The sequence below is a fragment of the Bos taurus genome, chromosome 18, assembly GCF_002263795.3.
Source record: "Bos taurus isolate L1 Dominette 01449 registration number 42190680 breed Hereford chromosome 18, ARS-UCD2.0, whole genome shotgun sequence".
Classification (NCBI taxonomy): Eukaryota; Metazoa; Chordata; class Mammalia; order Artiodactyla; family Bovidae; genus Bos; species Bos taurus.
The window spans coordinates 37,462,574-37,486,008 of NC_037345.1; the positions used below are offsets into that span (position 1 = coordinate 37,462,574).

General features: G+C 41.8%; 1 pseudogene; it reads right to left on the reverse strand.

The window, feature by feature from the left end:
* Nucleotides 1-336: 336 nt before the first annotated feature.
* On the reverse strand, nucleotides 337-21,076 carry LOC132342894 (craniofacial development protein 2-like; annotated as a pseudogene).
* Nucleotides 21,077-23,435: the final 2,359 nt, after the last annotated feature.

A 23,435-nucleotide genomic window follows, 5' to 3' on the forward strand; every position in this document is an offset into this window, starting at 1 on the left:
TTCCTCTATTTCTTTGCATTGATCGCTGAGGAAGGCTTTCTTATCTCTTCTTGCTATTCTTTGGAACTCTGCATTCAGATGTTTATATCTTTCCTTTTCTCCTTTGCTTTTTGCTTCTCTTCATTTCACAGCTATTTGTAAGGCCTCTTCAGACAGCCATTTTGCTTTTTTGCATTTCTTTTCCATGGGGATGGTCTTGATCCCTGTCTCCTGTACAATGTAATGAACCTCATTCCATAGTTCATCAGGCACTCTATCTATCAGATCTAGGCCCTTAAATCTATTTCTCACTTCCACTGTATAATCATAAGGGATTTGATTTAGGTCATACCTGAATGGTCTAGTGGTTTTCCCTACTTTCTTCAATTTAAGTCTGAATTTGGCAATAAGGAGTTCATGGTCTGAGCCACAGTCAGCTCCTGGTCTTGTTTTTGCTGACTGTATAGAGCTTCTCCATCTTTGGCTGCAAAGAATATAATCAATCTGATTTTGGTGTTGACCATCTGGTGATGTCCATGTATAGAGTCTTCTCTTGTGTTGTTGGAAGAGGGTGTTTGTTATGACCAGAGCATTTTCTTGGCAAAACTCTATTAGTCTTTGCCCTGCTTCATTCCATATTCCAAGGCCAAATTTGCCTGTTACTCCAGGTGTTTCTTGACTTCCTACTTTTGCATTCTAGTCTCCTATAATGAAAAGGACATCTTTTTTGGGTGTTAGTTCTAAAAGGTCTTGTAGGTCTTCATAGAAGCGTTCAACTTCAGCTTCTTCAGCATTACTGGTTGGGGCATAGACTTGGATTACCGTGATATTGAATGGTTTACCTTGGAAACGAACAGAGATTATTCTGTCGTTTTTGAGATTGCATCCAAGTACTGCATTTCAGACTCTTTTGTTGACCATGATGGCTACTCCATTTCTTCTGAGGGATTCCTGCCCGCAGTAGTAGATATAATGGTCATCTGAGTTAAATTCACCCATTCCAGTCCATTTCAGTTCGCTGATTCCTAGAATGTCGACATTCACTCTTGCCATCTCTTGTTTGACCACTTCCAATTTGCCTTGGTTCATGGACCTGACATTCCAGGTTCCTATGCAATATTGCTCTTTACAGCATTGGACCTTGCTTCTATCACCAGTCACATCCACAGCTGGGTATTCTTTTTGCTTTGGCTCCATCCCTTCATTCTTTCTGGAGTTATTTCTCCACTGATCTCCAGTAGCATATTGGGCACCTACTGACCTGGGGAGTTTCTCTTTCAGTTTCCTATCATTTTGCCTTTTCATACTGTTCATGGGGTTTTCAAGGCAAGAATACTGAAGTGGTTTACCATTCCCTTCTCCAGTGGACCACATTCTGTCAGATCTCTCCACCACGACCTGCCCATCTTGGGTTGCCCCATGGGCATGGCTTAGTTTCACTGAGTTAGACAAGGCTGTGGTCCTAGTATGATTAGATTGACTAGTTTTCTGTGAGTATGGTTTCAGTGTGTTTGCCCTCTGATGCCCTCTTGCAACACCTACCGTCTTACTTGGGTTTCTCTTACCTTGGACGTGGGGTATCTCTTCACGGCTGCTCCAGCAAAGCACAGCCATTGCTCCTTACCTTGGACAAGGGGTATCTCCTTTCTATTGATGGGTGGGGCTGTGTTCCCTACCTGTTATTTTACCTGAGGCCAAACTATGGTGGAGGTAATGAAGATAATGGCGACCTGCTTCAAAAGGTTCCATGCACCCACTGCTACACACAGTGCCTCCAACCCTGCAGCAGGCCACCGCTGACCCACGCCTCTGCTGGAGACTCCTGGACACTCATGGGCAAGTCTGGGTCAGTCTCTTGTGGAGTCACTGCTCCTTTCTCCTGGGTCCTGGTGCACACAAGGCTTTGTTTGTGCCCTCCAAGAGTCTGTGAAACTTCTGGCAGCTCTATGGTGGGGTTAATGGCGACCTCCTCCAAGAGGGCTTATGCCATACCCAGGCCTACTGCACCCAGAGCCCCAGCCCCTTCAGCAGTCCACTGCTGACCCATATCTCTGCAGGAGACACTCAAACACCATTCTGGCTCAGTCTCTGTGGGGTCTCTGGGTCCTGGTGCACAAAAGATTTGTTTGAGTCCTCTAAGTGTCTCTGGTGGGTATGGGGTTTGATTCTAAATGCAATTTCACCCCTCCTACCATCTTGCTGAGGCTTCTCCTTTGCCCTTGGATGTGGGGTATCTCCTCAAAGTCACTCCAGTGCCATGCAGCTGCCACTAAAATGTTGGCTTAAAACTCAACATTCAGAAAACTAAGATCATGGCATCTGGTCCCATCGCTTCATGGCAAATAGATGGGGAAACAATGGAAACAGTGACAGACTTTATTTTCTTGGGCTCCAAAGTCACTGCAGATGGTGACTGCGACCATGAAATTAAAAGATGCTTGCTCCTTGGAAGAAAAGCTATGACCAACCTAGACAGCATATTAAAAAGCAGAGATATTACTTTACCAATAAAGGTCCATCTAGTTGAAGCTATGCTTTTTCCAGTAGTCATATGTGGTTGTGAGAGTTGGACCATAAAGAAAGCTGAGTGCAGAAGAACTGATGTTTTTGAACCGTGGTGTTGGAATAGACTCTTGAGAGTCCCTTGGACTGCAAGGAGATCCAACCAGTCCATCCTAAAGGAAATCTGTCCTGAATATTCACTGGAAGGACTGATGCTAAAGCTGAAACTCCAATACTTTGGCCACCTGATGCAAAGAACTGACTCATTTGAAAAGACCCCCATGCTGGGAATGATTAAAGGCAGGAGGAGAAGAGGATGACAGAAGATGAGACGGTTGGATAGCATCACCGACTCAATGGACATGAGTTTGAGTAAGCTCTGGGAGTTGGTGATGGGCAGGGAAGCTTCACATACTGCAGTCCATGGGATCACAAAGAGTCAGACATAACTGAGAGACTGAACTGAGCCACTGAGCTCTTGAAATTTAGCTAGTGAAACTTAGAAACCAACGTTTAAATGTTATTTGATTTTACTTAATTTTATTTCAATAAATTTATTTGTTTAATGTAATTAAATAGCCTCATGTGGCTAATGGTTAGCACATAGATCATCAGTATAGGTCTAGGGACCCAGAATTCTTTTTCTGGAATAACATGATACAGCCAGATGCAAGAGCTGAGACGAATACCAAGTGCTTCTGGTTTTAGGAAAAAATGCTCTGGTATCTGCACAGGTAGTGCCGGATATAAAATGAAACATGTTTTTCAAGATATTGAAATCTTCCAAAAGCAGGAACTTTCTGAGAACAGTGTCTGACATTTAGCAATAATAGATTTTTTAAAGATTAGCCTAGATAGCTTAGAAACATACACACATCACATAAGGTTAGAACCTAAATGCCAGGTGAGCTCCACCAATTAGAAACAGGAACTACCAGTGAAAAATGGGAGACGCTTGTAATAAATACAAAGTTCCACGATCAGAAAGGGATGTAATAAATACAAAGTTCCATGATCAGATAGCCAAGATGCAAATGAAAATGAGATTTGGTAATTGCAGAGCTGGTGAATCTGAAAAATACCTGAGGGGAAGAGTTGATGACCAACTAAATAGGGGTCACTCAGAAATACCATGGCAGCAGGGATTCCACTTTCAAACACACAGTATATGGCCAGGGGCGAGAGGTGGAGAACTGTGTTATTCTACCTCATCCAAAAAAGATTCTAACCACATCTGGAAAGCTAGCTCTGGTTTACATCCCCACAATTTAAGAAGAAAATAAAATGTAGAGGAAATAAAAGAAAGACCACAAAAATGATACGAATGTTGGAAGAGCAAACGTGAGTGGTCTGACTGAAGGAGTAATTTATATTTTCCCCAAAGAAAGGCGTCTATGAGGGAAGTGACCACAGTCTATAAATACCTTCAGGGTAACCGTATAAATGAGAGAAAGTTACTATCTTCTCAGGTGGCCGGACCAGGAGCCATGGCTAAATCTAAGAAAGAAAACATATTTCAGCCATTAGTAAAACACAACAAATTCTCCTAGGCCAAGAGGACTGGACAGGGACAGAGCTCTCAAAAGAAGGAGGCCAAGTCCTGTCACTGCACTCAGGAGCTGATTGAATGAGATAGTAATGGAAATAAAAGCAACAGTAGACTAAGGACTTGTGAAATAATTGGTCTGATAGGTCCGGAAATCTGCCTTTGGCTGTGGCCCATGCAGGAGGCCTCAGAGAAAGGTAAAAGTTCCTCACAGTATTTCTCCAGACCTGCCTAAGCAAGGCAGCTGGGCAAATTCCCTACTTAAAATAGGCCCAAGTTTGATGTTTTGTGCAGTGCGACCTCATTTGCCCATACCCTGCTGATCTGGATTCTTGGTCCCTCTGACCAACTCTGCTGTGGGGACTGAGGCTGAGAGGGACCACGATGCCAGGCTATTGTGGCAGCATCCCTAAGGTCTCTTACTTAGAGGGTAGGACCTGTGTAACCTTCCAAGATTAATCCTGGCCTAGCCTGATCCAGGTAGAGAAAGCAGGGATGTGACTTCATCAGTAATAATCCTCAAAATGCTTGAATTCACCCTCACTTTTTTCCTGAAGACTCTATGAATTGATCTTCTTTTTGATCTTACCATCATGAGGCTTCATCATCCCAATCTCTTAGTGCTTCAAACATTTGAGTTCTAAGAAGCTTTAGAAATTATATCATCTTAAATTTTTCACAATGACACAACAAAGCTCAGCAATGTCCAGTTATTTGATATCAAGTGACCTTGATATCAAGGTCACATAGCTAGTTAGGGACCAAACCAGACTTCTGATTCCCAGACATTTATCTACTGCATTATAGTGTCCTGCCATGCAATGGGAGAAAATTACACATTCACCCATCCAGTAAATAATTTTTGTCCGCTATGGTAACCTGCAGGGGCACTGTGTTAGATTTAGCAGCTATGTTGGAGGAGGAGTTAAAATATGAATCATGCACAGATTCTAGCTTCAAGAATGATCACCTCCAAAGCAGAATGTGTCTACCTCAGGGGGTTCCCAAGGCAAACCCACTGAGGGTGTCAGAGCGTGGAGAAGGAGGTGGCATCGGAACTGTACTTTGAAGGATGGTAAGCGACTTAGCAGCAGCAGCATTTGGTAAGGTGGGGGAGCCAGAGGAGGTGGGGAGTTTCCATTGCAGGGAAAAGAATCCTGTCAGCATAAAGATGCGAATTCTCAAGGAACCATACTGGAAACACAAAGTAATTACAATTGGATGAACCTTAAGGATAAGGAAATGAAAGAGTAGTAAATACGATTGGAAAGGTAGAGTTGTACTAGATTGTGGCAGGCCAAAAAAAGTTAGTTCAGTTCAGTCGCTCAGTCTGACTCTTTGCGACCCTATGAATTGCAGCACACCAGGCCTCCCTGTCCATCACCAGCTCCTGGAGTTTACCCAAACTCATGTCCATCGAGTCGGTGATGCCATCCAGCCATCTCATCCTCTGTCGTCCCCTTCTCCTCCTGCCCCCAATCCCTCCCAGCATCAGGGTCTTTTCCAATGAGTCCATTCTTCGCATGAGGTGGCCAAAGTATTGGGAGTTTCAGCTTCAGCATCGGTCCTTCCGATGATCACCCAGGACTGATCTCCTTTAGAATGGACTGGCTGGATCTCCTTGCAATCCAAGGGACTCTCAAGAATCTTCTCCAACACCACAGTTCAAAAGCATCAATTCTTTGGCGCTCAGCTTTCTTCACAGTCCAACTCTCACATCCATACATGACCACTGGAAAAACCATAGCCTTGACTAGACAGACCTTTGTTGGCAAAGTAATGTCTCTGCCTTTCAATATGCTATCTAGGTTGGTCATAACTTTCCTTCCAAGGAGTAAGTGTCTTTTAATTTCATGGCTGCAGTCACCATCTGCACTGATTTTAGGGTCCAAAAAAATAAAGTCTGACACTGTTTCCACTGTTTTCCCATCTATTTGCCATGAAGTGATGGGACCAGATGCCATGATCTTAGTTTTCTGAATGTTGAGCTTTAAGCCAACTTTTTCACTCTCCTCTTTCACTTTCATCAAGAGGCTTTTTAGTTCTTCTTCACTTTCTGCCATAAGGCTGGTGTCATCTGCATATCTGAGGTTATTGATATTCTCCCAGAAATCTTGATTCCAACTTGTGCTTCTTCCAGCCCAGCGTGTCTCATGATGTACTCTGCATATAAGTTAAATAAGCACAGTGACAATATACAGCCTTGATGTGCTCCTTTTCCTATTTGGAACCAGTCTGTTGTTCCATGGCCAGTTCTAACTGTTGCTTCCTAACCTGCATATAGGTTTCTCAAGAGGCAGATCAGGTGGTCTGGTATTCCCATCTCTTTCAGAATTTTCCACAGTTTATTGTGATCCACACAGTCAAAGGCTTTGGCATAGTCAATAAAGCAGAAATAGATATTTTTCTGGAAATTTCTTGCTTTTTCAGTGATCCAGTGGATGTTGGCAATTTGATCTCTGTTTCCTCGCCTTTTGTAAAACCAGCTTGAACATCTGGAAGTTCATGGTTCAAGTATTGCTGAAGCCTAGCTTGGAGAATTTTGAGCATTACTTTACTAAAGTTAAGGTTGTCTTAGTTACTTACTAAAATCATCCAGCTTAAACCAAAGTGGAAGTAAATGGATGAATTAACAGTCCCCAAGAGAATTTACGTGAACTGATTTTGGGGGAAGATTTTGTTTCTTAGCTGAGAGGAGAGAGAAGAGTTGTATACAAGATAATAGCTGCGCAAAGGTTTTCTGGCTTGCTATTATGACTTGAGCCAAATGTTCATCTTCCGGTTGTTTTCAAACATATTATTAGATACATATTTGTAGTTGAGAATTATCCCACTTGAAACCCAGAGTGATCTACGTTACGTGGCTTTAAAATCTTGGTAGCTGTAATTGTGTCTTGTGGTGAAGTAATAATATGATTATTATCACCTCACTTGCAGAGAGTTTTACATCATTATTATACTATCTCCCTTTCACAAAAGAGGAAACATGGACTCAACTATCTCACCAAGAATCATACAGCTAGGAAGTGACGGGGCTGAATTTCAGATTTTTCTATTGTGAACTAAATTATAATGGTTTCCAACTCCACACTCTCCCATTGCTCTGTGTGAGAATGTGAGCTTATTGTATCCAGAGTAAACCCCCCTTTTTGTTATTGCAGCCACTAACTTCCTGGAGTTCTTACTACAGGAGTTTATGTTCCTGATGAGCATTTTTCCCTCAAAATTGTGACCCCTAAATTTTACCACACCTCTTCATGTTGAAGGCATTGTTCTGACACTTGGAGATTCATTTATTCAGCAAATATTTGTTAACTGCATTTTGGTTTTTCTAAAACACTTTTGATTTTTCTAAATCTGGCTTGTAAATGGTTCTCAGTATCTACTTCATGTTCATTTGAATGTTTGTGTATGTATGTCTGTCTGCATATCTGTCAATTCTTTCAGGCACGTCTCTTCACCTGATTGATTAGAACAAGTGGATTAATTCTCTAAATCACTTAATTGTGGAATTAGTTTTGATCAATTGTTGCTCTGGGTATTCTTGTATTGCGTGAACCTGATACTTGCTGAACTTTGAGGTTTTCTCATTCTTGTGGCTTTCCCTGGGAGACGTACATCCCCACCCTATTCATTTTCTCATGGGTATGCTGTGGAAATGATTTTGATCCCATTATTCTCATTGTTGCTGCCACTACACGGTGATGTGTCTGCTGTATAAACTGTACTAAGGTTTCCTCTAGCTACCAAGGCCCTGCCATTGAGGTGACTTGCCTTTGCAGAGCCATCTGTCTTTGGGAAGTTGAGTTCTCGTATGAGGTCAATGCAGCTAAATGCCACCATTGCTGTAATCAGATGCCTTTGCTGCCCATGAAGCATTTGCAAATCCTCCCAGTCTCTATTCACAGACTCTGCTGGCTCTTCCTTTGTCCAGTGTCTTTCATCTTTCCAGGGCCAATCTCCACCCTCTGATTCATCATCACAAGGGGACTTTCCATTTGTTGTTTGCTATATTCTCATGCAGCCTTATCTTTGATGGTTTCCATTTCAGCACTAGTTAGCAAGAGTCTCTTCAGCACGGCCCCATTCAGTTCTGCAGTTTTGTTCTTTTACCCTGTTCTTGACAATTACAAGATTTGGGCTGATCGATAGCCTGTGTGTTTCGTAACCATGCGTTGTTATTTGCTTTTCCAATTGGATTAATTCCAGATAGCAGTGTTATATTCTTGTTTATTTTCATTGCTCATCTCAATATCATAGTTACTTTTTATAACTCATATGTTTGAGAGTGACATTGTTATCTAAATATTTCATTTGATACTGATAAGTATCAGTGTATTACTACCTGCTGCTGCTGCTAAGTCACTTCAGTCGTGTCCGACTCTGTGTGACCCCATAGACGGCAGCCCACGAGGCTCCCCCATCCCTGGGATTCTCCAGGCAATAACACTGGAGTGGGTTGCCATTTCCTTCTCCAATGCATGAAAGTGAAAAGTGAAAGTGAAGTCGCTCAGTCATGTCTGACCCTCAGCGACCCCTTGGACTGCAGCCTTCCAGGATCCTCCATCCATGGGATTTTCCAGGCAAGAGTACTGGAGTGGTATTACTACCTAATTGTTGATAATTCACAAAGGTTTTAATTTTCTATGGTGCTGTAGCAAATTACCACAAACAAAGTGACTTAAAGCAACACAAATTTATTGTAATTCTGGAGATCAAAATTTGAAAATAGGTCTTGTGTTTCTGTGTGTGTGTGTGTGTGTGCTCTTAGTCATGTCTGACTTTTTGCAACCCTGTGAACTGTAGACCACCAGGCTCCTCTATCCATGAAATTTCCCAGGCTTGAATACAGGAGTGAGTTTTCATTTCTTACTTCAGGGGTTCTTTCCCGACCCAGGGATCAAACCTGTGTCTCCTGCATTGGCAGGTGGATTCTTTACTGCTGAGCCACTTGGGAAACCCCCTAAATAGGTCTCAGTGCACTAAAGTCATTCATTTCTGGAAGCTCTAGGGTAGAATCTGTTTTCTTGTCTTTTCCAGTTTCTAGCAGCTACCCACATTCATCTGTTCATGGTGCCCAACCATTTTCAAAGCCAGCAATGGTTGATGGAGTCCTTCTAACTTTGTCTCTCTCTGACTCTGATACTTTAGCCTCCCTCTTCCACTTTTAAGGGCTCTTGTGATTATGTTAGGACCACCTCAGAAATCCAGATGATCTGTCTATCATAAAGTCATGTGGTTAGCTATCTTAGTTCTTTCTACAACTTTAATTCTCTTATCCTAAGTAACATAACATATTCACAAATTCCAGGGATTAGGGTCTGGACATAATTCTGAGAACCATTCCGGGACCGCCTACCACAGGTGGTGATACATCATAACACCTGCTTACACGATTCTTGTGAACAGTATGATGGAACTACTGTCTAACTTCACATAGCTAAGCCATCTTTTTCCTTTGGAGCTCTTGCTGTGTACTGAGAGACTTCTGTTGACTACTGCAACTAAATACATGGGTTGAGAAGGAGTGACTGAGAGGCAGAGAGGTCACAGGCAGTGACCTTGGTGTTCTTCCGTGTCCTTGATGCTGGGCATGTCCGTAGGATAACTGGCTTCTTCATATGTCAGAAAGTGTCTGGCAAAACATTTGTCCCTTTAAATACATTTTAGCTTTAGAAGCAGTTTCAGTGATTGAAAAGGTAGAAATTCTCATTTCACATTTTAAGTCACTGTTTAGCTGTGATAGGTTTCTAGATTGTCACTGCTTTTCTGTCTTTATAGGAAACCAAATAGCTGCCTGATCTGGAAGTCCTGAGTATAAATATAGATGTTCATGCCCATTAAAATTTGAATAAGAATGGTAGCATGGTACTATTAATTCTGTAAGCATTTGATGAATTTTTGTAATATACTGTACATTACAAACTAACATAACACTATTATGAAATGTCATTATGACATTTCCCAGGTTATGTTTTCAATCAATCTAAAAGAGCTCATTAGGGGCCTTGTGGCTTGGGATGGTTTGCTAGGTGGCTTACAGATTTACCTAAATGCTCAGGAAGTTTTGATCTAAGACAATGGGGAACAGCATGAGACACCAGAACCTTTACTTCTGGTTGTGATTTTATTCTAACCAGCTATATAACACTGGCAGATTTATTGATATCTCCGGGCCTCAGATGCCCCATGTATGAAGTGGCAAATTTGGCTGAGCATTTCATTCAGGGTCAAGGATGGGTTTGTTAGATTGAACAAATAAACGTACAGGGTGCTCAGTTTAATTTGAATTTCAGACAAACAACAAATAATTTTTTAGTATATGCCCCAAACATGGCATGAAATATATTTGTACTAAAAATTATACACTGTTTGTCTGAAATTCAAATTTAACTAGGCATCCTGTGTCTGTGTTTGACAAGATGAAGTAGTTTTATGTGCGTATGCTGTCACTTTCCCTATCAGTCCGCTGCAAGAAACATGTTTCCTATTGTGTGTGGGCCCAGCTTTCTGTTCTCCCAGCGTAATGCTCCAGATAGTCACAACCAGTCACTTAAAGTTGGCACAGATGGTTAAATCCAAGCCTGATAAAATTCATAGAGTGGAAGGGTAGCTGATATCCCTAATTTAATCTATTACCTTTATTCTATTTCTAAAGTTCCATGATTCTATACCATGTACATAGCATCAGTTCAGTTCAGTTCAGTCGCTCAGTCATGTCTGACTCTTTGCGACCCCATGAATCGCAGCACGCCAGGCCTCCCTGTCCATCACCAACTCCCGCAGTTCACTGAGACTCACGTCCATCGAGTCAGTGATGCCATCCAGCCATCTCATTCTCTGTCGTCCCCTTCTCCTCCTGCCCCCAATCCCTCCCAGCATCAGAGTCTTTTCCAATGAGTCAACTCTTCGCATGAGGTGGCCAAAGTACTGGAGTTTCAGCTTTAGCATCACTCCTTCCAAAGAAATCCCAGGGCTGATCTCCTTCAGAATGGACTGGTTGGATCTCCTTGCAATCCAAGGGACTCTCAAGAGTCTTCTCTAACACCACAGTTCAAAAGCATCAATTCTTCTGCACTCAGCTTTCTTCACAGTCCAACTCTCACATCCATACATGACCACTGGAAAAACCATAGCCTTGACTAGACAGACCTTTGTTGGCAAAGTAATGTCTCTGCTTTTCAATATGCTATCTAGGTTGGTCATAACTTTCCTTCCAAGGAGTAAGTGTCTTTTAATTTCATGGCTGCAGTCACCATCTGCAGTGATTTTGGAGCCCAAAAAATAAAGTCTAACACTGTTTCCATTGTTTCCCCATATATTTCCCATGAAGTGATGGGACCAGGTGCCATGATCTTAGTTTTCTGAATAGGTAGGAATAAAGATCATCAATCATCAACAGGTGTGTGTTAACATAGACAAGCACATGGTTATGTGCAAACTGCAGAGAGATTGTTTTGAACGTGGATCTCAGGAGGGATTAAGGTGATCTCTCTTCCTGTTGGAAGCTTGAAATAGAAGATGGGATTTCAGGTATAGCTTGACTTTGAAGGATGATACACTGGAGGACCATCAGAAGGGTTGGGCTCGGGACATTTGTGAGGTGTCTCCTGAATATTTTCCCTCTGTCCTTCCTTCCATATCCACTCCCCTTCCTTCCTCACTGTTCTTTGTGCCCCAGGACACCTACAGGTTTGGATCCTATCAGTGGGATCCATTGCTTTGTGATTCTCAGTTGAATCTGGCAACTCCAAATCAAGAGATTGGAAAGATGGAGGAAGGCGTGGTTGGAGTATTTATTCCACAGAAGTGGCCAAGAGTTGGTTGTACCCCTTTTACTAAAGACACCAGATCATCTCTGGCATATTCCTCATGCAGCTGCTCTTCCTAGGATGTAGGAATTACTCCCTCTCTGTTCCCCTTCATGTCTAGGGGTCGTAGTGGCTCCCTGCTGTTGCTAGTATTAAGGTAGTGGTGCTAATTCCTGTTTTCCAAAACCCTGCTCTCAAGTTTATAATCAGTCTCTTTATTAAACTCTCCTTGATTACTCATTTTGAGTGTGCCATCTGCTTCCTGATGGGGTTCTGACTGGTACACGTGGGTACTGTTAGCTAACTGAGAATACATGGCTTACAGAGGTTAAGTCACTGGTCCAAGATCACATAACTCATAAGTGGCAGATCTAGGACTCAGATCAAGAATTATCAAGTCAATCTGAAGAAGTAGGGGGAGAGTATATTGGGAGATCCATAGGAAGTCTGGTGATGGTCTTGGAAACATGTATTTTTCTCCATTGCCTTGGAAGATATTCTAAGGAAACAAACCTACATCATCATCTATTATGTCTCTCTTTTTCCATTTTGGGAAAGAAAGAATAAGAATATGTCTCAAATGCTTATTCTTTCTTGGTCTTAAAAAAATTCTGTGAACCAAATAAAAAAGTAGAGATGATGTCCAGATTTTATGATTCTCAGCCTAGTGCTCTATACTCTAGAAAATGCTGCTTCTAGTACCTTCTGTCCATCTTCATTACTTTTCTTGAAGCTCAAATAACTTTATCTTGTAAAAAGATCCATTTGGGGGACTTCCATGGCAATCCAGTGGTTAAGATTCCTCGTTTCCAAAGCAGAGGATGTGAGTTAGATCCCTGGTCGAGGATCTAAGATCCTACATGCCACGGGGTGTGGCCAAAAGACTTAAAAAAATTAAAAATTAAAAAAGTTCCTTCCTTCCACCAAGGATGAAGATATTCTTAGCAAAGCATTACTATTATTATTATTATTGACAAGTAGCATGATATGCTTAACATCGTGTGCCTCTGTCTGAGATAATTATGAATTGACTTGGAATTAAATCACCTTTCTTAGGTCAAACCATTTCCCATGAGCTTTCCCTGCTGCCAGCTAACCTGAGGATGATGTAAAATGGAGGAGGCAAGTCTGGGGACCCATGTCCCTCTGATCTGCAATCCTCTCTTGAGTGACACATGCTTTGGACACCCTGCCTGCATATTCCATTTCTGTTTACCCTTTTATGCAGCCTGAGTTCACTCAATTTCCCGTTTTTCCCACCAAATGTATCTTTTTGAAAGCTTAAGTTTACCTCATGTTCAAGCTCTTTTTGAATCATGTCAGTTTCTCACTCAGTTTCTGCTTCATTTCCATTGGTTTTGCTAAGTTAAGGTCCACTCTTGACTAAATAAGCAGGAATGATATTGACAAGATGGAAATATGGCACAGATGTCAGAAGGATGTCACCCCTCATTCCTGGGGGAGGAGGGCTTGGTGGCACCCATAAAGACCAGGCATATCCTAGGACGTATGATCGTGATACATAGGCAGTTACCCTGGTGCAGTAGCTAAGCCATGTATTTTAGGAGGAGAAATAAGAAATTTTGAGATAAAAACATATACAAGGTAAGGGTTATACATAAGAGCCAACCAGTTGTTTAGGAGAGGCATTGGTTTTCTCAGTTAAGAAAAAGTTTATTCTGCATGACTTTAGTTAATTTTTTAAAACTAGATTTTACTCCTGCTATTGCTGTAGGGGACTAGAGAGACATTGAAAACTAATGCTTTTTTCCATAAAGGATTTTTTTCAGGGGTGTGAGATTGGAGGAGTCTTTCTCTCCAGTTCATTCATATGATGTTGTTGGTGAGGAAGTTCTGCTCTAGGGAATAGATGGATCAGAGCTTTGATTTTTATTTTTCTCTCCAATTTCTGAAAACCCTGTCCATATTGAAATGGACCTAGAATAACTCAAGGCCTTACTGTAAGCACTGTCCATAGGGTGCAGCCACAGCAACCAATTTTATGGGACCTTCTTGGTCAGAGCAAGTGGTGTGGCTAAGAGAATGGGCTGGTGACCATAAACCATTCTGTATATTCATCCTCATGCAGGAAAACTAAGTACCCTTAATTGACATTGAACTTCTTTCATAGAGAATTGTACCGAAACTAAACACATTGTTTTTCATGAAATTCATAGTAGACCTATTATTTTTCCACTCTATATAGACCAAATAACTTAGACAATGTTTTCCAGACTTAGTGTTTACTGGTAACTGGCCTTGAACTAAAAATGGACTGAATGACTCTAATCATGACTGAAATGAAAATGTAAGTGATTCAGGCCCCAGGTGGCCTTCCCCAATGTTTGATTTCAAGTCTAAATTGAGGCATTTGGCCCAATAGCCATACAGAGGTGACCTTCAGCCTTACCCAACTCTTCTTTTCTCTTATGTGGTGTAAATCAAGTGTGTAAATTAGGTAATTTTCTCCATGAGTTATTAGATCAGTATTTAGGATCAGAATAGCTATGTTCTTTACCAAGCTGTTATATATATATATTCACATACACACACACACACACACACATATATATACACTTTTAACAGAAAGGTCAAGATGTTTTAGTAACTCAATAAAATGTTACCAATTCAAATCAGACACATCTGCATTGCAAAAGCTGCCACTATTCTTTGGCTATAGAGAATCTATCTTTCTAACCATTTAGTAGTGACGACAGAGGATGAGATGGCTGGATGGCATCACTGACTCGATGGACATGAGTCTTAGTGAACTCTGGGAGTTGGTGATGGACAGAGAGGCCTGGCGTGCTGCAATTCTGGGGTCGCAGAGTCGGACACGACTGAGCGACTGATCTGATCTGATCTGATCTGGGTTGTTTGGGGAACCCATAAGATAAATTAAAGAATGTGGACAAGATTAAAAAAAAAAGGTAAGAAATGTCTTCCTAGAAGTTAGGAGGAACAAGCTAGGATATAAAGATAAATTTTCTGTAACTTTGGGAAAGTAACATGAGAAAGAAATATCAGTGAAGAGGAAAGAGGATGAAACAAAGAAAGTTGGAGGTAATGCTGTGGAGAAAAATGGGGATTGAAGAAGAGTCTTGGGGATAAACTGTTGTTTGTGCTTCCTGATCCAGGCATTGAAATTATCCTGAACTAGCAAGATGTTGACTCTAGGGTACACAGAACAGAATATTCCAACACAGCTGCCTGTGAAACATGTGTCAAGACCCAAGGTCCCAGAGGGCTAGGCTATAGATAGGGATCAACCTAGGGGAGAAGCAGGGTGATTAAGACTTCCTGAACTTTGGGATATTCAAGTTACTGGTGCACTGACTGCCATCCTGATTTTAGGTTTATATGGATGTAGTCTGTCTCTTTGGTTTTAGAAGTTTCCCCAGCTGTTCTTTGGTTGCTCCTTTCTTATATGTTCATTTTGGCCAAGCATCCTCCATGGCTGGACAGCCTGTGATCATAGAGGGCCCTCCTTCCTTCTTATCCTCAGCCAGAGCTCATTCCCTTTTGTATCGGCTGTTTTCCTTGGAAGCGTGAAGCATTAGCTTTAATCAGTTTATAGAGCCCCTGACCTAATTTTACATCTGCAATAAGATCACTATGAATTCTCTGCTTCCCCATGGAGGATAAAGCTCTGCCTCCCCCACCTCCCTTCTGTAATCTTTCTTTGTGATGGACGTTAGAGAGCCTGGCAGGTTCTGTTCCACACTGCATTGCTTCAAGAGAAAATTTATTTATATATTAATATTATATAAAAAAGATTTCTCATAGGGAGCCAAAGATTGAATCATAGTCAGAAACCTAATTTGAGATTGAAGGCCGGATAGTAGCAGGCGAACAATGTCAAAGAGCAAAAGCTCTGGGGGTGGGCAACGCACAGGCATTAAACGTTTGCTTTGCATCGTACACCTCTCTGTTCCTTCGGCATGTTGGCACATGTTGCGGGCCAGCCGTGTGTATCAGTTTTCTCTTGCCATATAACAAATTACTGCAAATGTAGTAGCTTAGAACAATATTCATTTGTTATCTTACAGTTCTTGTAGGTTAGGAGTCGGGCCTCTGCTTAGCTGGGTTCCCTGCTCAGGGAACAAGGCTGAGATCAAAGTATTGGCTGGGCTGTGTTCTTATGTGGAGGCTCAACAAGGGATGAATCTGTGTCCAAACTCCCCCAGGTTGTTTGCTGAATTTGTTTCTGTGCATCTGTAGAATTCATGTCAGTTTGTTTCTTTAGGGTGAGAGAGTGAAACACTTTGCTGAAGTTTCTATCCTCTGAGTGAGTGAATGAGTGAAGTCGCTCAGTCGTGTCCGACTCTTTGCGACCCCATGGACTGTAGCCCACCACGCTCCTCTGTCCATGGGATTTTCCAGGCAAGAGTACTGGAGTGGGGTGCCATTTCCTTCTCCAGAGGATCTTCGCAACCCAAGGATTGAACCCAGGTCTCCCGCATTGTAAACAAGACAGTTTACCATCTGAGCCATCAGGGAAGTATTATGGAGGTCCTCTAGACCTCCTTTTAAAGGGCTCATCTGATTAGGTCAAGTGGACCCAGGATAATCTTCCTTTGGATTAACTTATTTAACTGCTGAGAGATTTTAATTACATCTGCCAAATCCCTTACTCTTGCCATATTAGTTAGTGGGGTCATAGTTTCCAGGCCTACTTAAAAGGAAGGTATTATATGAGAGTACGGCTCATTGGATGCCACCTAAAGGGCGTGTCCTCTATATTTCATTAATCCTTTATTAGTCAAGATGCCCAGGATCCCAAAACATCTCATCAATATAGCTTTATCATTTTAACAACCAAATATGGCCAAAGGAACAGGACTACATGCCTTTTATAGTGGTCTGTATTTTCTTTCTGCTTATAAAAATCAGTTGTGAGTTCACTTAAATGAGTTCCTGTGGATAATAACCAAGACATGGGAAATAATTAATTAGAGTTTATTTATAATTATACACCTCAGTCAAGCCCATTAGTTACACTTTCTATATTTCTTAATTGCCTTTATTTTGTGAATGCCTGAGACTTAAAAAATTTTACAAGGTTTGATATCCACTTTCTTTTATTTATTTATTTATTTTATTTTTTAACTTTACAATACTGTATTTGTTTTTGCCATATATCAACATGAATCCGCCACAGGTATACACGTGTTCCCCATCCTGAACCCTCCTCCCTCCTCCCTCCCTGTACCATCCCTCTGGGTTGTCCCAGTGCACCAGCCCCAAGCATCCAGTATCGTGCATTGAACCTGTACTGGCGACTCGTTTCATATATGATATTATACATGTTTCAATGCCATTCTCCCAAATCATCCCACCCACTCCCTCTCCCACAAAGACTATTCTATACATCAGTGTCTCTTTTGCTGTCCCATATACAGGGTTATTGTTACCATCTTTCTAAATTCCATATATATGCATTAGTATACTGTATTGGTGTTTTTTCTTTCTGGCTTACTTCACTCTGTATAATAGGCTCCAGTTTCATCCACCTCATTAGAACTGATTCAAATGTATTCTTTTTAATGCCTGAGTAATACTCCATTGTGTGTATGTACCACAGCTTTCTTATCCATTCATCTGCTGACGGACATCTAGGTTGCTTCCATGTCCTGGCTATTATAAAGAGGTGATATCAACTTTCTTTAAGCCCTTTCCACATGATAAATCAGTTTCAAAGATGGGTAACTTTTTTGTGTGTAACTAAGAAATTACAAAAAATTGTATTTTAAAACATCATGACCTACACACTGAAGACATCTAGTTCTGTTTTTTTTAATTTTACTTTTTAAAGACTATGTGTGACAAGGTAAAGAGATTAATCTAGTACATTTGTGTACTAGAACAGTGTGTACTAGATTGTATAAAGAGATTATCTAGTACACTTGTGAGGAGATATTAGGGGAAAAGCCCAATTTCAACTTTTTTTCCCTGTAAGACTGAGACAGACCCAAGCATCACTTTTTATTAGAAATAAAAATTCCCAAGATTATTCTGCACCCAAGAAGTGGACTCTATTTCCTGTCAGTGTTCTTCCTTTATTCACTAAACTCGAAGGTATACTCTTGAAAATTGAGCCCATAGAACAGGAAACCATAATATCCTTCAATTTAAGCGTTCATGAGAATCAGGAATCCTGTTACAGAAATAAAGCATCAAGGAAAGGAGCTTAGAAGACAAAAGTGGTTCGAGAGTCCCGGTAGAGAAGGAGGTGCGCTTACCTATACTCACTGATGTATCTGCCACCTCCTTTTTAACTTTTGTTTCTCCCCTTCACTGTGACTTCTCTCACTGCCTTTTTAGTGGAAACTTGTAACTCCTGAAGCCATGTTTTGGAGATAGCCATTCTGCCTTTTCCATTTAATCAGAATTTTTAGCTGGTACCTGACTTCCTGGTACTCATTTCCCAGCTTTCCTTGCAGCCAGGCATGGCCAAGTGACTAAGATCTGGCCAGTGACATGTGGATGGAAGCGATGTACACAGTTTTCAGCTCTTGTCCTTAAAGGGAAGGGCTATATTCTCTACTTCCCTTGCTTCCCTTCCTATTGCCTGGATGTGAAGGTGAAGATGGAGGCAGGGTTGGCCATAGTGGCTCATGTGATGGAGTCCATGTACTAAGGATGACGGAGCATCAAGAGCGAAGGACCCTAAATGCCAGTAAACATGTGCAGTCACTGAACCTACCCTAGGTTATCACATGAGAAAGAAATAGATTTCTGGTTGGCTCAACCACAGTAACTGATCTCATAACAGATGTATCCGCTTAGAGAGGGTGAATCATCTGTTGAGTCAAGGGACAGAACAGTGGTTGAGAGCAAGGCTTTGGTATCAGGTGGATTTGGATCAACTTTCAGTGCTAACTCATCACCCGTATCTGTGACAGAATTGCAGTTTCATCTTCTGTAAAATGGAGATAGTAGTAAGTGCCTCATAGCATGTTGTATAATATCAGGGGATGAAAATTTGGTGATACACAAACTAGATATGGCCTGTGTTCCCAGGGTGCAGAGGGGGAGAGGCATGGATAGTGGCAAATGGTAAGCAGTGCTGTGGAGGAGCAGAGGAGAGCAATGTTCAGGGGATTCCTTAGAGGCGTCAGTGAGGAGGAAGCAGCTGTGCAGAGCGTATCTCCTTTCCCTATCAGATATGTCCACGTGTTCAGACATTTAGGAGGTGGCTTGCCCTTGCCCAAGCTCTCAACAAAGTTTCAATTATAATCCTTGAATTTTGGGTTGGGCTGTCCCCCGTCTAGACTAGACTGTATGCCCCACGAAGGCAGTGTGCATGTTCACCTTGCTCTTTGCTGTAAATATGAGGCATCCTGCTATTAGCTGAGTGAGGAATGATTCATGATCAAAGCATATCTTCTAAAAGAGATTTATTCTTACTGTCTTCAAAGACAACTGGGTTGGAGCGAGACTAGCTAGGTGTTATCTGCAAGAACTCTATGGTGAAGTTGCTCTATACAGTTAACATTTTTACTGAATTATTAGACTTAGCACAGTGCATGGCATAGAGTAGGTGTTTAATAAATATTTGTAGAATGAATGAATGAATTTCTAGCAATGTTTCAGTTCTGGTTGGTTAGAAATTTCACCCTGATGAACATCCTAACATCTAGGGCTATGTACAAGGGGAATGAGCCCATTTGGGAAGGACTGAGGTCTTTTTTTGGAGATGTGGAAGGATTTAGAGGAGGGTGTCACACTCTGAATGGAGGACCATGTCTTCTTGGGGAAGGTCAACCCAGAGAGTGTGTGTTCTCTGAACATGTGTGTGCTTTGTATCCATGGTTATTTGAAACTTACTCGTTGGGAGTTTTAATTATTTTTATTCAAATAATCTCTGTGCTCTGAATTTGCTTAAACTAAACGAGACTTCTCATACAGTGAGTCACGGATTCTGATTGGCATCAACATCCACTCTTCTTGGACACAGTGGGGCACATGGAAGTTGTTGAAGCTACCTGGAAACCAGAAGCAAGGGTCCTGGTCCCGGTTCTGTCACTTCACCACTGTGTGTCTCTCAGGGACCTTCCAATCTGTACTCAAATGTAACACCCTTTACATGTTTCCGTCATGAAAGTCCTCACATTTTGTTATAATCTCTTTTGGGGGTCTGCTTCCATCACTAAATTATGACTGTCCTGTATGTATCTTTTCCATGTTTTATCTCAATGCCTAACACCATCCACAGGGTTGATGGGTACTCCATACATACTTCCTGAGTTAAAAATTTTCTGTTGTCCTCATCGAGGGAGGAAAAGAGAAATGGTTCTTTGGTTTTCATGGGTGAAGAAACTGAGTGGTAGCAAGAGGAAAATGCCCCAGGACTGACTCCCACATTCTAGGAATGCCACTTCTCTGGGTATTTCACTGTGGAGTTCCAGTCCACAGAAGAAACTTGTCCATAGACCCCAGGGGGATCTTCACAGAGTTCGTGTGAGCTGAGGGTTTGGAATAGACATACTTCTGCACTCCCTTTTCTGTCCCCTGCACTATGGCATGCAGACATTGTTCCTATCACTTCCCCTCCTTCCCAGCATAGCCTTACCCACCTTTTCTCCTGGCTGGCTTTTGGACCCCCTCCCATCCCCGCCCTTCACCATTTCAGATTCCCACAGCGGCTCTTGGGAAGAGATACTGAAGCATCCGTGAGCCAGCGCTTGTTCCTGAATTTCCTTATGGTGACTAATGGGTAACACCTGTCCTGTGGAGTCCCTCTTGTGCTCTTAGGATTGGATTTATCACTGCAGTAGTTTAACCATAACTAGAAAAATGTAGCTCTCTAAAGTCCCTATAATGTGGAGGTTCCTAACGTGGTCTAAGTTATTCCTTGTGTCATAAATAACACAGACGGCACTATTATGGACCAAAACCCTGAAAAGAAGAGGCACTGAGTGCATAAATAACACGCGCTCAATAGGGGTTTGAGAAGACTCATCGAAGTACTTTGGTTCCTGATGGAGGACGAGGAGCGGGGTGGGGTGAGTGGCTTCTAGGAATGCTTGGGATTTGGGGGCCTGGGCGTGAAGGGAAATATCTTCTTGTCTATGAAAACTTTTCCAATTACACTAACCTAAGCAGTCAGGGTGGCATTTGGGGGGTGGGGTGGTCTCACCTGGTCAGAGCCCAAGGTCAGCATGGTCTCCCTTCCTGAAAGGGTGGAAAGAGGGTCAGCCTGCTTCGGTACTTTTCTTGTCCTGTGTACCCCCATGACTGCCAGGAGAGGGAAGAAGTTAGAAGCAAGTCCATGTTGTGTAATGATCTCGGTCCCGGCCAGGACCCAAAGCCGAGTTTTGTGATCACATATCTTTCCATCTATTATATCCCAAGTCAGTTATCCTGTTGAGTGTAACTGCCATTTTTACTGGATTAGGCCTATCAGATTATTCTCTAAAGATGAAGAAAATGCTACTCCTCCAACAAAACAGTTTCTGCTTTACCTCAAAGGCCTCTCATTCTCTTTGCTTTGAGGAAAAAGAAAGAGAGAGTGAGAGCGTGTGTGTGCAGTGCCCTTTATTTGGACTTTTATCTTAACCTGGGAATACCTGATCTTCTGTTTCCTTCCTTCTCATGTAACTCTTCATTGATTTTCTTTAAATCAAACAAGCCACCATCACAACTCTTACAAAAGAAAGTCAGTCATGACGGAGCCCTGGGCTTGGAATAGAAGCCAACCTAATTTTAGTTGCTGGCAACCCTGTCTAAGCAGTGGACAGTGGTCAGAAGTTCATTGTGGCCTGTGCTATCAGGACCCAACAGCGGCTGACCACTGTCCCCTGACTCCCTGGGGCCCTCAGGGAGCCCCCACTGATGAGTTCCACCATAATTTCCTGGTGAGGCAGCTTGTCTGCCAAAAGTAGATCTTGCATTCATTATTTTTAAAAAATTAAAACTGCTTCTGATTTATGGATTAATCTCTTGCCAGTATCACGGGTTGGGGGTGCTTTGCTGTGCCTCATCCTGATAAGCAGAGGGGCCCAATCTCCTCTTTTTCTTCATGGGAGGTTGGACTCTGCCTTTGGCTGAAGTCAGGGGCTTAGCTGACTGTGAATCGCCAGGGGAATTCCCAGGACATATCTGCAGCTTCCCCAGCCGGCACAGACCATCCCTTTAAATCTTATTATAAGAATACTTGGTTATTAAAAAAAAAAAAAAGATTTGTTTGATTTGTTCATACTAATAAGTACCAGAAGTTCTTGTAGGATTTTTTTAAAAGGAAGAAATAGTGTGAAGAATTACTCACACATTATGCTCTGTCTTGAAAAATAGTCCAGACCCTGTCTACTTATTGATATAATTAAAACTGGATTAGTAGGATGGATTATAGAGTTTCTAAGACCATTAGGGAGTTTGAGTTCCAGACTTTGCCTACCCTTTTTTCCTCCTCTCTATATTCCCTTTTCTCCAGTTCAAATTTATATATGTCATTACGTCCAACTTAAACAGGCTGAGGTCTTAGACATGGGACTTTGATTGGCAAAAGGGAGAAATTTGGGGAAATAGCATAGAATATTTGAGAATAAGGAGACCTTAGAGATAATTGGGCAGTGTAGACAAGTGGTTAAGTGAGTTAAGTTGCCTGGATTCAGACCATGACTTGATAGCTATGTTAGCATGAACAAATTCATCCCTCAGCCACACTGCACCCCTCTGAAATGTAACTTCCTGGTAAAATGGGGATTGTAATAGCCCCTACTTTGTATGGGTATTTTGAAAATTAAGTGAAATTATGTGTGTAAAGTGTCCTTATAGTAAATGTCCAATAAAAGTTATCAATATCATCATTGTCATCTAGTCTAAACTCCTGGATTTTGGGGGAAGGAAAACTGGGGTTCTGAGAAGCCTACCAAAATTTCCCAGTAACTTAGAGCTACCAGCAGAAAGGATCCAGACAAGGCTTTCCTTAAGTGAATTACATATATTGTATAATTTTCAGAACCTCTCTAGCTAATCTTCCCTCACCTTTTTTCCTCTGATGTTAATTTTACTTCTTCCTTCAGCTGAAAAGGAACGTGCATTGAAAAGCTCACTCCCAGTTCAGATTCGTAAAGCCAAGGCTATCAGAAATAAAAGCACCTTAAACAAAGCAGTTTCTTGTGAGAGCACAAAAGTCAGATCAAGGAAACATTTGCTTTTTAAATAAGATACCCTGTCTTATTACCAACAATGTTCTGGTGTATAGAGCAGTAGGTGGCACATAGTTTGACAAAGTCTGCCAAAGGACAGTCATAAGCTCAAGAGACAGGTATGTGCCTTGATCCCTCAGGGGTACCAGACAGAGAGATGTCCCTTCAGCAGCAGTGTTCTGCCACCAATGGGATGTAAGTGTAGAGACCTCTCTCTACCAATGGTGAAGAACTTGGTTTCAGTAGTGAATTCTCTTGCCTCTTTCACTTCCCTTTGCTGTTAAAATGAAAAATGATTTGAGATTAATACAGAGTTAAGATTGTAGATTACACTTTAGAAATTTTTGAGTGGAAGCCATAGGATGAGTTGAATTGATGTGGGTTTTGTAACTGACCAACATATCCATGAATCATTTTTTTTTGGCGGGTGCTTAAATCAGTTTT